Raw genomic sequence first — 15,553 nt, 5'->3', positions numbered from 1 at the left:
AAAGTCATCGTTCAGTGGCACTTTAAGGATAATGTGAACTCATGGTGTAGGGGCAGAGATCTGAGGTGGGAGGTTGTGGTATAAGAAGGAGGTGATAACTGCACTGATCAATCCAGTTTTTAAAAGTTCTGCTCATCTTGTTATTAAGAATATAAGGCTATGAAATCCCAGTGGACAGGAAGCATTCCTTCTGTTACATCTTTTGTTTTTTTATTTCTTTAATTTCTTCTTCTGTGTATATCTTCTATCTTCAAATATGTAGTGGTTTTACACCAATTTTGAGGGGGAAAAAAAAGGTTTACTCAATTCTGTGCCCCAGTTACCATCTTCATTCTCTTCTCCTTTGGCCACGGAACCTTTAAAATAAACAGTCTACACTTATCACTGCGACCCTCACCTGTCCTGTTCCTTACTAACCCCGTGCAATAGAGCTGCCGCCCACCGCACTACTGAAACGTGTTCTCCAAGACCCCTGATAGACCAATCATCAAAATCAGTCACAAAACTTAAAATCATCAAACTTCTTTTCATCTGTATAACATTACCTTCTCTTTGTTGCAAATAACACCCATGACCCCTTTCTTTCTACCCTTTCTTCAGACTCCTTCTGAGCTTCGGTGACCTCACAGTAGCCTAATTTCCCAGTCTGTCCTTCTGTGACTTTTTAATGGGTGTTCCTCCTCCCCCCATTGCCTAAAGTAGGTATTTTCCATACAAAGTAATGGGTGTTTTTGTCAGAGGAATGCTTGCCTCGCAATGTGAAGTCCACAAAAACTTAGGGAAGGAGGACATGACAGAGACAACCAGCTTGGACACTTGTCAGAGAAGGTTTCAAAACCCATGTATAGCTCCTACACTACCACTTGTCTACACTACTGATTGTTGACAGACTTTGGGTCTGCATTGTAGGCTCTACAAGATAAAGTCCCAACTCCTGCACTTGGTATCACTGAGGCTCTAATCTACATTTCCTTTTAGAGGAAATACACCAAATTTACTGCCCATCACTATGTTCTACAAAAATCTAAAAATAAGAGATTTGTAGGAAGAAAAGAAAGAAAGAAAGAAAGAAAGAAAGAAAGAAAGAAAGAAAGAAAAAGATAGTAAATAAGAGGACAACAGAAATCATTTAAATTTGAATTATTTTCCAGGATATTAGGATGAAAAACTTTTCAAAGCACACATCTGGCAGCAGAGCAGGTTTAGCTCATTGGCCAAAGCCTACGTAAAATGGCGTCCAGCGTCTTGTCTGTGCCACTGGCTCTGGACCAGACCTGTGAAGCCTTCCAGAGCAATAATGCACTCAGCTGCTCTGGAGCTGTGCTCAGCTCCACCTGCTGATGCTCCAAAGTGCTGTCCACCCCTCGGTCCGCGAGGAGACCTTTCAGGTGGTCAGGCAAGGCCCAATCCAGGTGTCTGTGTAATATGCGCCATTCCATTCATACTCGCCGGTGGACTGAAAGCCCATTTCCCTGATAGAGAAAAAGTCATTCTCTTCCTCTCTTCTTGTCCAACCTCATCTTCTGGATAGTGACAGTCACCTTCTTGTCCTTCTAACCTCCCCCAAGAAGGCTCCTGTTCCTCAACCTTCCGCTCTTGGGAGGGCGCCTCCTCCTGGTCAAACGTTAGTGGGATGCTATTGTTAATGCTGAAAGTGACGGTGGCCCAGCAACACTCTGAATGAATGTGGCTTCTGTCCCATTCACTTCCCGCTCCCAACCTCCAGACATCTTGGGGAGGGACTTAGGCATCTGTATCCTCTTTTCCTCCTTAATTTTATCACTCAGAAATTCAACAAAAGCTTTGTCCCCATTGGCGTGCGTCAGTCTGCAGCTGCAGGGCCACCGCAAAGGCCCCGTGCGCTTGCTGAGAAGCCCCTTCTAAGAGCAAGGGTCGCAGCGTGGAGCCAAGGCGCCCCGCACGCCGCCAGGGGACTGCAGCAGGGACACCTGCGGGCAAGGTCGACCCGGGCCAAGGTTCCCCCTACATTTTCAACCTTCTCTCTCATTCTTTCCCTACAAAACACCTCCGTAGGGTAGGCGTTCAGTCCATATATGTTGACCAAACAGGTGACTAGGAAAATACTTCATTCCGGGATAATTCATCATGGCCCGCAGCGCCCCCTGCCTCCCAATATAACATGGCTCATGCTTAAACGCTCATCCTTAGATTTATTCACACCACCTGCCTTGTGTGAGATGCTTTTCCTCGTTATTTTCCATCTATGTAGTTTTGTCCACTGTTCAAGGCCCGGTGTGAATTTCATCTTTTCCAAGACTTCCTCCATATTAATATTTATTATGTTCCACATATTGGGTATTTAGTATATTTAAAATTATTTTTGAAGTGATTTCTTGCCCAAGAACCTTGAAGCCATGTGGGGACGGGAGGAGTCTCATGCTCCTTTGTACCCCCAGGCCCACAAACACAATCTAGCACCTTACAGGGAGGAGAAGCCTGGTAAACACTTTCCGATGGCTTTGTTTCACGTAAGAGCTGTGTTGGAGGCTCAGGCTCGGGAATCAGACCTAGATTTGAATCCCAGCTCTGAACACTGGTGAAATGACCTTGAGGACGTCATTGAGTCTCTCAAGTCTAACAGTAAAACTGGGAATTCATACTCCTGACTCACAGTGGTGGTGTAAGCTCAGTGAGATCATGAATGCACGGTGCTTAGCAAAGTGTTTAGCACATGGTAAGAGTTTCAGTAAAAATTGTCGATGACAATGATGAATAAGATGATGAAATGATGATTCTTTAGATATAGATTAGATCAGGGTCCGTGCCAAGGTCAAATAAACATCTGTTGCTCAAACTCTGTGACGACTTTGAGGGAGGCTCCCTCACAGAAACGGAACTGTCTTGCTCTATGAGACAGTGGGGGAGACAGATGGCGTCGTGCCCCACCTAAGCCGGGGCAACTGGGCAACAGAGCTTTAAATCACGTTTTCCAAAAGCTCATTTCTAGCTTTTCTTCTCCCACATCTGCCGTCTCATGACCCAAGCACTCGGCAGAGAGCGCAAGCCCATTCGCTCTGCCCCGGGGGATCCTGAGATAAAGCCGAAGGCCACTGTCTGTTGCTTTGCAATAACTTAGACAAATGCTAAACAAGTGCACCCGGAGGCTCTTTTCAGAGGCAAAGTTGAAGGTTGCCGTGCTGGAGGGTCAGCGATCTGAGGGATGCCAAGACTGCATTTAACTTGCCCTTCCTGCAGTGGAGGTGAGCTGGGCTGCCCTCCGGCTTCTGTTCCAAAGATAGTAAATCTGTGGTCAGAAATCTCTGCACCTTAATGATACCCATGTGTGAGCGACGGCTCCTTGGAACACTGGGCTTGGTTTCAGTTAGAGTTCAACAAAGACACTGGTTTATTGTGAGAGGAGGGGGCTGTGGCTAGTAATGTTGCTTTGCATTGTCAGTTTCTGCCTGAAAGACAACAGCGAAATGGTCTACCTTGGCAAACTGGATTCAGTTTCACTGGGGTAGGGGAGAATTGGACAGACAAAACACAAAATTTTTGAATGGGTAATTTAAGAACAGACAGAAACAATAATACAGATAGCACAGGGACAATCCAGAAAACAAACACAGAATTTATAACATTTTTGAAAGCAGTTAACAGATTTGTATAGAGCAGGAAAACAGTCAAAGCCTAGGGACCATCGATACACTGCCACACCTAGGACATGTCGCATTTCTCTTCATGGCTAGCGTGTTTGCGTATATATTCAGTAAAGCTATTAACATGGATGGCTACGTGGCTGTTAACTGGTATTTTGTCCAGATGGGATGCTTTCAGGGGAAAGCAGAATCAGAGAGTAAAATAATCAGCAAAATAGGAAATAATTCTCCAAAATGAACATGAGTTCTGTGAAGCTAAACTTTTGGGAACCCCAAGCCCCGCCAAAAGAGTCTGTATGATTCCTTTGAAGGTTTCACAATATGACTCATTAACTCATGTTCCAGGGAGACAGAGATGGGGAGACCAGGAAACTTTCTCAGGAGATTCCCATCATTTCTTACGAGCAGTTTAATTGGCTCCCACATACTTTCTGGTCTGTGATCTTCCCCCACCTATGTATGTAAGAGATAAAACGTGGAGATGTCCTTCTTCTAAGCATGTTTTACCTTTTTCTAGTTGTCTTTTCTGTGGATGTGACAAAAGTCTCAGAGTGAGGGACATTTGCTTAGCACTGGCTTCTGCAGCTCTAAGCATCTAATCCACCAAACTGACCGACAGACAGTGACCGGGGAGAATGTCCACCTCTGAAAGAAGCACAGGCTCAGATTCCCTCCCTCAGCAGGTCACACAGTCCCTGCCACATCTCAGCAGGCCCGCAGCAAAGTGATCAGGGGCTGACAATCAGGGAAATTCGTGCTCCTATTATTGAAAAATTATCCAAACTCACAAACCATCCAGTTCTGAGACCTGGTAAACTCAACTGCTGCCATACATGGTTCCGGCCTTTCTGCTGTGCGAGACCAGCAATGTAGAAGGGATCCGCTTTCAATTATCACTGCGACTCTCTGCTTGTTAACAGAGGGTGCCCTGTTATAATGATCAGAAGATTCATTTTTATTTGCTGAGTGTGCCAATGGTTTTTAAATGTGTGGTAGTAAAACAAATTTACCTTTTCAAATTACTCCCCCTTAAGCAAACAGCCACAGACAATGAGAGGAGGAGAGAATATATTCAGTGGGAACAGCATGAAAACTTTACAAGATAATTTGCACATAAAGCAAACTGAGGACCAGAGGGCTTAGCCTGTTGCCCCACAAGCAGCCACCTAAATGGGAACATCACTGTGCCCCACCTCAAAATATCCTTCTCTGGCAACTGCGGATGTAGTGCTGGCACTAAATTCTGTGTTAGGAGATGGGGTGCTAGTCCCAGACCTGCCACCAACCACATTTATGAACTTGGATGATTGACTTCTCTTCTCTGAGCCTCATTTTCTCAATCTGTAGAAGGTTAAATGAGATGATTCTAAATAGACAGGAATATGTAAAAGTGAAGCATAGGAGGCAACTGAGTCCTAATTTTTACTATTTTTTATCCAGAACTTATCATAACACTAAGTAATGGCTAAATTACTGGACACACATTCAGATTGTTTCCTGGGTAATCGTGTTTGACATCCAGGTTGAAGCCTCACATTTAGTTTCCTAGTGTAACAGCCATGGAAGAAACCAGACCTACCTGGAAGAAAGGACAACAGGCTGACATAGAATGGATGTTTCAAAACCTTGCTTCACTGCCCTGTAATTGAGGTGAACAAATAAACAGGTACATGAAGCATAGCTGAGTCCACCGGCATACCACCCTGAACCTGCCCAATCTCGTCTGATCTCAGAAGCTAAGCAGGGCCGGGCCTGGTTAGTACTTGGATGGGAAGTATAGCTGAGACATTTGTTTCTCTGATTTCTAAACCTCTCTTCCAATGACAGACTGTCAGTGGATAGATACCTTGAGACTCATGTTCTCTTGGTGTTTGTATGTAGAACAAGACATGCAAGTGCAACAAACTGCCGATATTGCAATGTGTGGCAAACAACCCCTAGCAACAGGGGAAGCCTGTGATTGGATGGAATGTGAGGAGAACAGAGACAAACCCTGGAGAACTGTCACAGAGCAAGTCAGAAGGGGCCAAGCAGACGGGGGTCACCACATGCTGCTGTTGTCCCCGAATGTCGGCCTCTGCAGGCCTGGCGTTTGTTTGGCTTCTGGTGTCAATGCTTGCAGAGACCACGTGGCTCAGTGGTGAATCAGCCCCACAGAACACGCTGGACTGGGTGGGAATGGGAACCATGACGTTATTTGAAGGTGTGGGGAATGGCCCAGAAAATTCACCTCATGAACCTAAAATTTCATGAGGGTGAGAGATAGGAATTGTTCTCTGGAAGAGAAAAGTTATTTTAAGGCATTGATGACATAGAATAAAATAATAAAGCCCATTTAAAAATAATAATGCTGTGGCTTGGACTTTCAAAAGTCCCAGGAAGGAAAAGCTCACAATCACATGTTTTAGAAACTCTTGAAATACCTGTTTGTTGGGCTCTGCATCTGCACAGAATGCTGACTTGGCAAAGTCACCTAGTGCAGGTTCCCAGAGGGGCCCACACTTACCTCACCCCAGCTGGACGGGGACTACCTAATGCTGAACCTCACAGCCTTCCTCGGTCGCTGTTTAACAATAAAGAGCCCCCTCTTTGATAACACACATAAGACAATGCTAACTGAAGGTAGGTGGTCACTGACAAACATCCTGCCGAAAAACCTGTTATCCAGATGTCAGCCCTAGGATCTCAGAGGACCTGTGAGATCTGGGAGCATCTCAGCCTCCAATCTTGTGCAATTTCTCATTCTACCCCTCCCTTAAAACCAACTTCTGGCTTTACTTCCCTCTAGGTCACTTTCCTCAACAACAGTGTCCCCTCTCTGTCCAGTGCCTTGCGGTTTTGCCATACCTTCCCATCCATCTCCTGCTCAAGAGAGACCCGAGCAGCGCTCTCCTGCTCTGCACGCAGCCTGGGGCAGGTCGCATCCGCAGGGCCAGGCAGGTGCACTTCAGCTCCAGAGCTGTTGGCACCAGGCGGAAATCTTTTCATTTGCCCACAGTCAATACTTCTGACTCGTTAAAACTTTTCCATTCTTTTTGAACTCCCTGCTCCACTATCTACTTGACTCCCAAAAGATAACTTCACCTTTCTTCATGGAGGAAATAGAAATTATTGATTAAAGTTCACTTTGAAGTTATCTCTTTAAGTGACTTCCAATGATTTCTTCACATTTACACATCAAAAAGTAGCCTCATCTTTTGCTATTTTCCTACTTTCTCCACGAAAGGGGCTTTCATTTTCTCCCTATATAGGGTTTTAATGGCAATGAAATCAATAAATGTAAGATACTTAGCCCAATGCTTGGCAGGCCACAAACATTGGTTCCCATTCATTCTTTCTTCTACAAATTTAATTACATCCAATTATGTGTTATATAAATTTAATATATAACCATATATATTTAATTTTTTTGAAGATTTCATTCATTTTTAGAGGGGGGAGAAAGAGAGGGAGAGAAACACTGATGTGAGAGAGAAACATCCATCGGTTCATTGCCTCTCATATACACCCTCACCAAGGACGTGGCCACAACCCAGGCCTGTGCCTTGACCAGGAATCGAACCAGCAACCTTTCAGTTTGCAGGCTGGCACTCAATCCACTAAGCCATACAAGCTGGAGCTATATATATTTAATACAATATAGTTACCTCTTAAATTCATAAAGACCATACTCTCCTAGCTATCTCTCCGCCCCTCCCCCGTATCTTTAATCTCTCCCTTTCTCTCCAGTTATTCTCCCTTCATTGACATTTTCAAGAGCTTCCACTCTTTTCAGAGACACTTTCTTCATTCTTCTCTTCTAAGTTGTCATGCCCTCCTTTCTTTAAAGTATTGAAGTAGTATCCCCAAACTCTCTTTCTTCAACTCCTTAAGCTCCAGGAAATGGTACAATTTTGCTCCTGTCCCATCTTTCCTCAAAACTTCATTGAACACTTGAAACATACAAAATAATATTTAATGTAAACTGAAATTGAATAAAGAAAAAACTTTTTAAAAACTTCATTGAAACTGTTTTTATGGAGTGTGTGAGTGACCCCTACTCCGGTGGCCTCCTTTCAGTCTGTGTCCTGCCAACATTCCGATCTCATTACCTTCTCTTTCAATGCTGCTTCTTGTCTAGTGCTCATATCTCAACCCATGGCTGTGGCTCTAGTTCAGTAAGAGCAACCTGGAATATTAACGCAATCTGTGGCTTCTCCACTTCCTTCCCTCAGCCTCCCCCTGCTACCAAACTTTGACAACTCTTTTTTAAACTCATTTTCACACCTGGATAGTCCTTGCCAACCTTTCTTGCCAGAGTTCAGACTTAATCAAATCTCACCTGGACTCCCCAGCAGCCCCATGGGGCCTCCGGCCTATGGACTCTCTCTGTTTCTGTTCATCCTCCACATTGCTGCCCGAGTCAGTTTTTGAAAAAGCTAACCTGGTCTTTTCACCCTCCTGCTGAAAAATGCCAGGGGCTCCCAGTTGCCTCTGTTAGGCAACATCGTCTAACTAAACCTCGCCAGCCTGACGCCAGCCCGCCCGCCGCTCCAGCCTCGTCGCCTCTCCTGCAGCTCCGCTGGCGCTCTGTCGGCACCCCTCTTCACAAGCACGGCTCCCTGGTTTTGCACAGGCCACCCAAATGAAACAACGGTTTCACTCTTCTCTGTGTGGAACGTGCCTAATCACCTTTTAAAATGCACCTCAGTTAGAATCTTTTTTCGTTTTTTATTTGTTTTTTTTTTTAAAAAAAAAGCCTTCTCGAATTGACCTGGGCCATTCAGCTCCCTGCTCTGGATTCAGTGTTCCTATGCTCCCTTGTTCTTACCTCGTTATAGCTGTTAACAAGTTGTTGTGGACTCTTTTACTTTATCTTTCTCAGAAGACCATGAACTCTTTGAAGAAAGAATTATCTTATTCAACACTATCCCAATAACCATCTGCTTACTTGTTTAACAAGTGTTTGTTTTAAGACTATGAAGAGAGTATGTGGTAAAAAAAAAAAAAAAAAATGACCTACATAAACAAGAACAGAATAAAATGACATTCTGTCCACAAGTGGTCGAGATAAGATGCCCTTGTAAAAAGAACAGGAGATCAAGACGCTTCCCGTTTCAGGCCTGTGTGTACCACTTTTATCCTCCCCTGAGATCAGCTGCCCAAACCTGATCACAGTGTCATCAGTGCAGATATAAGACAGCCCAAAGGCTCATGTCTAAATTACACTCAGATGTTGCTAACGGATATCAGGCCTCAGATAAAAGAGCCAAACCTAGCACTAGCATTAAACTCAGGCGCACGAAGCATCCAGATTCGCTAATGATCAAATTTTGAAGAAAAAAGAGGAATAAGTAAAATTAGTTTGTAAATCCAATTTTATAAATCCTCTTGCCTCGTTCTTAGCTGGGCAAATGCTCTGAGAAAATAGACCTTCTGCCCCTGCTACCTTGTTCTCACTTCTTGACAAGCCAAAATGTACCCTCCAGCTTGGGCTGGTTTAACTGCTAAATAAAGTCATCAGCACAGTTTTATTTAACTGGGTTTGTACTTTTTTAGACAAATAGCAGGAAGCCCATGCATGCAAAAGACCAGCCAGGACCAGAAATTAGCATTCTCTATTGATCTCTGCCTACTGAGTTCAAATACAGGGAATGGCCTGGCCAAGAAGAAGAAAGACCTCAAAAGGCTGATTTATAGCTTCGAATCTTAAAGGACTTTGCTCAGCTCTCTGTTGGCAGTGGTAGCTTCCCTCAAATTCTCTTATAATTTCTTGTCTTGAAGACATTTATTTAGCCACTGGTTCAGCTGAAGCAGGCTATGGGGCAGGACTTTCCCTTCAGAATAATCTACAAGAAAAGGAGGGATATCAGAGTTGTAAGGAGACGGTATAATTCCAACTTTCATTCATCATTTCTTTGACTTCAATGTCAAGAAAATTTGGTGGAGGTTAAAATACCAAAACCTGAAAGAAAGGCAGTAGGTCTCAATGAAAACAATATGGCCTACCTCTCTATTCTAAATGCTTTTCCTTGGGTCTGCATGGGTGTCCGTGGTTTGAGGAATCCCTTCAGGTGTTAACTAGAAGGAGATGCTTGTAAATCCTACCTGCAGAGACAGAAAACTAATGAAAGATGATGGGAAAGGTTATGAGAAAAAAAAAAGGCACTGAAAATGTAAGGTGGTATCCACAGGAGGAAGAACAGTATCTAAAGTTGAAGAATAAAACTTGGGTGTAAGTCCTGGCTCTACCACTTATTGCCTATGTGATCTTGGGCATCATGTCTCTATGCTCCAGTTTCTGCAACTATAAAATGTGGATTATAATAATTTATTTTGCATAAGGTAATCAATGATTAAATAAGATAATAAAAGAGACTTATGAGCAATAACACTGTGAATGCTATTTTAGTGACAATAATATAATAATAATGAAGAGTTCAAGGCGCTTTTCTTCCCTGTCCAGATGGCTAGCTGGTCATCCTTTCCAGGAAAGGAGAACTTCCAGACAAAGACTTTGTGTCACCTCTCTACTTGCAAACAAGCTCAGGAACTCATTCCAGGGATTCATTTAAATAAAGACTTGAGGGTGCAGAGTCCCAGAGTCCAAGCATAGCACGCTGGGGAAAACAAAGGACAAAGCAATGATGGGACAGTCACACTGGGCCCCCATGGCTGTGGACTGGCCCTGGGCTGGGGGTGGGGGTCATGCTCCACACCGAGCCCTGAGCAGCCGACAGGCTGAGTGCGATTTGGACGTGTTAGGCCAGCAGGCCATACTTTGGACGGGACGGTGGGAACGAAGTCCTGACTTAGGTTTATCTTGTCTCCCCTTTCCCCCAAGACGCCCACAGAGTCTCCTGGGCTTCACATCATGCCCGGCGTCCTGCGCGAACCGGACAGCCAGGAAGAAGCAGCTGAGAGGAAACACATGTGGGCGCCCAACGGAGGATGGGGGAGCACTCATCCGGACGGCGCGTGTCAACGCTCTCAGTCGCTCTCTGCGTCAGTCAGGGACGGGGACGCCTCTCACGGTGGCTGCAGGGCACATTGTCTGACCAGGAAGCCCGCTTCGCCCCCGCTGGAAAGAGCAGCCTCTGGGGGCTGGCGGGGAGGAAGGCTTCGTCCCGCGTCCCGCGGTGCCATCCACTGCTCCTGTGGAAGCCAGAACTGACTCTACCGCTGTCTTTACTGCTGTCCAGCTTAGATACTGGACTTGTCAAAACAGCATTTTAGAGGCTAACAGGAAAGGGAGCACATGCGCTTTCAATATGAATGGCCAACTACCTTATTCAACGCAAACATGCGCAGGGGGGTCACAGGCCTTTTGAACATTCTTACATTTGTACATCTATTCAACCAACCTTGTCTTATTAATTGGTCCCCTTAACACACCCTGTTATTGTTGTTGTTGTTTTTCTCCAAAAGAGTGGTCATGTGACAAGGGGCATGCATGTAATTGCTACCGAATCTCTCGGGACTTAAGGCAGTAAGTCTGTGTCTGAAACCAAAGAACCCCTCCTCTCCTCCGTTCCAAAGGAGTACGAGATGTGCCACAGTCTATTCTTGCTGCCCAAACACGGTGCCACCAGCAGAGGGGCGAGCCCCCCTGACCAGGCCAGCAGGCGGGGCGGGCGCCCTGACTGCAAGCGGGGCCTTCACGTGGGATAAGTTCAGCTAAAGGGAAACTATTTTTTTCCCCATCAATGAAATCTCCAAGGAGAACAAACCAAAAAGGCTAGAATCAAACCCAGTGCAAAAAAGAAAAAAATAAATAAATGAAAGGGTGGGAGGAGGAACGAAGGCTAAGGTCCTCCAGAATTCGGTGAACTGGAATCCTTCCTGCTCCCAAGCCCAACCGAGGCCGAGAACAAGGCTCCTTTCTGACTCCTCTCGCCCGCGTCAGATCTGCTCTCAGGCCAGCAAAGCCCGCTTCTCCAGAGAGTGCCTTTTCCTCTGATTAAATGGAAGAGCATGCTACATAGTCAGCCACCCCAGCACTGGCTGCACGGGTGTGCGGGAGGAAATCTTCATGAAAACGCCCTCACGGGTCACTTGTCTCATTTCCATTCTGCAAAATGTAAAAATAGAATGAGCTGCCACCAAGGGTTGACAGCTTCGATGAGGAGGCTCCAACAGCACAAAACCCCCGTGTTCCCCTGGTCGCTTGCTTTCTCCCTCTGTCAGGGGGAAAAGGGAGGAAGAAAAATCAGGAAAGTAAGGTGCTGCTTTCATTTATCTTCTGCTCTTTCCCCCTCTTTCACCTTTTCTTGCACTCACGGTCTGCGCCTTCCTCTTACTCCATCTGCTTCTTGTCTCTCCTCCCACTTCACCTGCTTCCTCTCTCAGCTGTCAGCCCTCCCTCCTGTCATCATTTTGTGTCCTTTGTCCTTGCCTTCTTCCCAGGACAGATTCTCCGCCCACGCGGCTACACCCCCTGGGCCACCTCTGCTTTCCTAGGAACTGCCTTCTTCCCCTCGCCCATCTCTGTCTCCTACTCTTCCCTAAGTCCCACACACTGAAAATGTTTAGAAAGACGGAATTGCAGAGATCTGTTGGCAGATGAGCTATAGGGGCTCCCTTCTCTGCACCCCCTCATCTGGCCACCTGTGTTTACTATTCACTGAGCTCAGCAACTTTGGTGGGGTGGGGGTGAGCGTTGCGGGGGTGGGAAGGCAGGTAATACCTTACTGGCCTTGTGCTTCAGACAAATCAATTTTTAATTTTGTGAATTTTTTTTTAAACAAACGTTCAAATTGCACTTTCTATTTCTGATCCTTGGAGCCAAGAGCCAACTCCGCATGAACCTTATTACAATCTTACTCTGGCTCAGAAAGTGAAATTCCTCCTTTGCCAGGGGCTCCAGAGCTGGGCCGAAGCCCATGCAGCTGCTGGGAGAGGGAAGAGGCTTCTCACTTTGCGTTCGCTGGTGTCTCAGCACGGGTCCAAGATCTGACCTCGTGTCAAACCAATGGTTCAGTTTGTTTCAAACCTGCTAGTATGGCTGACGCGACCAATGCAGTTTAACTCCTTTACTCTGCTAGAACAGGGTCCTCTCCTCCGGTGGCGATGGACAAGGAGCGATCCTTCCCCAGTCCTGTAGGTCACCAGTAGCTTTCTCCCTCAAGGGAACTTCGCTGTTGGTTTGAGGAAAGCCTAGTGGCAAAGGTGGCTGCCAGACCCCTAACTCACCGGGTCCCCACCGTCATCTCACTCTAGAAAAGAACTTAAACTCTTGTTTTTATTGCTACCTTACACGTCCGTACTTGAGTCCACCGACAAGGCTTCCACTAGCTAAGCATCTCTACCTTCACACACACAAACGAGGCCGCCCCGTTACAGCGCATGCCTCCTCTGGACCCCAGCCTCTCTCTGCTGTGGCATCGTCTCCACCCCCCGCCTCTCATTGGAAATGTTCACGCATTACACAGATGTGCAGTGCATACCCACCAGGTACAAAGCAGAGAGGATACGGGGGCATCCATTAGAAGCCAAAGCCTTGTGTACAGCAAAATAAAGGGAACATGGAGCCCAGGCACCTAAGACACCTGTAGTGTTTCTGCTCTGTGCACATGAGGGTTCTGGATCAAACCAAGGAAATGATCGTTTCGGTACCATCTGAAGAAGGATCATACTTAGGCAAAAAATGAAATGTGGTTCCATGGGTGTAAAGAGGAGAAAGGAGAGGAGGAAAAGATCCTAATTAAGCTGAAAGAACAATGAAAATGAAAACGAGAGTACAGACTGCAGCAGGCGCCCCAAGAGAAAGCACCCCATCAGCTGGGCGAGTGGAATGCTGGGCCCTATCTACAGCAGAACTGTAATAACAGCTCAAAGCCACAAGCAGCCGACAGCTGCGCGACACGTGTGCGAGACAGCAGTGTGTGTGCTGGGGGGCAGAGCCGCAGAAACCCCTCTGGAGCGAGGCGGCGCCCCTGGGGCGGGCGATTTCAGGCGCAGTGGACAGACTCCAGGTGTGCGTGCCGGGCGAGCCCTGGCAGGAGTCAATGGTGAGTTGCTCTACAGACACATCAAGCGACGGGTATGGTCCAAAAGTAAAGGCTAGAAGGCGGTGGCAGGGACAGAATTATAATGTGATGTAAAGGCCTATGACCTTTAAAAAGAGCTGAGTAAGAACCAAAGAAGGCATTCACCAGTGGTGACAGCGTCCAAGGAGCCACTACAGCAGCACTCCAGGTGGCCTCGGTAGTTGGTAAGTTGCTTGTAACGGTTTTTTTTCCGACACTAACAACCGGAGCCCACCCGAATCTCCAAAACCAAACAGCCTCTGAGGGTGAATAGGGAAAACCAGAATTCCCACAACCCTTTGGACACCCTGGGTCTCCTTAATACCCACGATGCCCAGCAGAGCTCTGGGCCCAAGCTGCAAGCTGAGGACAAGATCTGAGCGAGTTACAAAGTAAATGAGCCAAGGGGAGGGGGCCTCAGACAGACCCTGGTGGCCTCCCCAGTGACCTCGCTGTCCACCACCCAAGGCAGCCAGTTCAAGCGGTGAGACGCGGTGACGGTGACATGGCCAGGGAGGTCAGCTGTGAGCAAGAGACGCGGTCTTCAAGTAAAGGACAGAGGCGGGGGCACCGCGCAACAGAGGGAATGTTTGTTAACCTCACCCAGAGCACAAGGCTGATTTGCTCACACGGGAAACATTATGTTTTGCCCTCTAACCTCCTAAATGCTATTTTAGAGAGAGAGAGAGAGAGAGGAACCAGTTTCCACGGGAGGAGCATCGATGTCTCTCTTCGAGGGGCCCTGTTCCACAGCAAGCCCCAAGACCCATTAGGAGCAAAGTGGGACCTCGGGGCGGGGGACTGAAAGGCAGCATTTGCGAACTGTTTCTCATACTAGTTTTTCAAGACTTAAAGAGAGAAGCCCAGCTGAGATACGCCCGTCTTGAAAAGGCCCTGGGCTGCGGGCTCCTCAGCACACTGTTTGCGTCTCCCAAAGGTGCTGTGCCCGCGGTGGAGACAGCTCACCCTTCCCCACGAGTTTCTTTGTCCTCGCCCAGAGTGGTGTGGGCATCTGCTGCTGTCATGAAAACATTTTTTTTTTAAATAAGTCTTTAAAAAATCCGAGGATAAAACGAGGGATTTCCCAGGTACGTGTGATACGCACAGCCCTTGCACTCTACTCCTCTTCATTCCGGGCTTGGGGTACAGTCACCCCTCACGGCGGCCGCGGGGCCACCGGGACACACCGCTCAAGAGCACGCTAACAGCCACTTGTTCCTAGGTGGCCCCGGAGCCTGTGCACCCTGCGAAGAAACTTTTCGAGGAAGGACGTTTCTCCAGGCTTGAGGGTGGCTGATGGCTGCAAACAAGTTGTTTGATCTCTAACAACTTCATTCTAATGGTCGCACCTTCTCAAGCCTCCATCTATCTGCTCGGTTTCCTCAGGGACGGGACTCCACGCATCCCTAGCTTCAAACCAGGAATTCCTAGCCCGCCCACCTCCTCCCTCGGAGGACACTAGGAAAGGCAGAACCTTTTCCTTGTCTTACTAGGGGGTGAATCCCATGATGCTTGCTGTCTTTCTTTCAAATCTTGGACTTCTACAAGCAAGGACACTAGGCATGAGATTGATGAGGGTGGCGGGGTGGGAGGGAGGCCCCAAAGAGAGAAGGCCAGGGTCCCCAGTTCCAACTTTTGCCGGAGCGCCGGGGACGGGCAGACGCGCTCTCGGGCCCACCGCCCTGTCCTCACCATTGTCCGAGCGCCTGTCCAGAAGCAATGGAGGAAAAGCTAGCCTAGCCGCCTCTGGAAACTCATGAAGGAGGCAGTGTGTCCCAGCGGCTTCCTGGGGACACTAGCTCTCAGGCGGGGACACCACAGCCAGGCCACAGTCCATGTTAATGGCTTTATCGTGTTCTCTGGAACTTGGAGGTTGCTCTAAGAAAATTCAGAGAACACACAGCGGGCCCCGCCCCCACCCCCTTC

At 47.2% G+C, this 15,553-nt stretch overlaps 1 pseudogene; it reads right to left on the bottom strand.

The window, feature by feature from the left end:
* Window positions 1-1,202: 1,202 nt before the first annotated feature.
* Window positions 1,203-15,553, bottom strand: part of LOC129075399 (complement component 1 Q subcomponent-binding protein, mitochondrial-like) — a 35,777-nt pseudogene continuing 21,426 nt past the window's right edge.

Source organism: Pteronotus mesoamericanus, unplaced genomic scaffold (genome assembly GCF_021234165.1).
Source record: "Pteronotus mesoamericanus isolate MK-2021 breed Mesoamerican mustached bat unplaced genomic scaffold, CSHL_Meso_final contig_53, whole genome shotgun sequence".
Lineage (NCBI taxonomy): Eukaryota > Metazoa > Chordata > Mammalia > Chiroptera > Mormoopidae > Pteronotus > Pteronotus mesoamericanus.
This window is presented reverse-complemented; position numbering and strand designations above follow the sequence as displayed.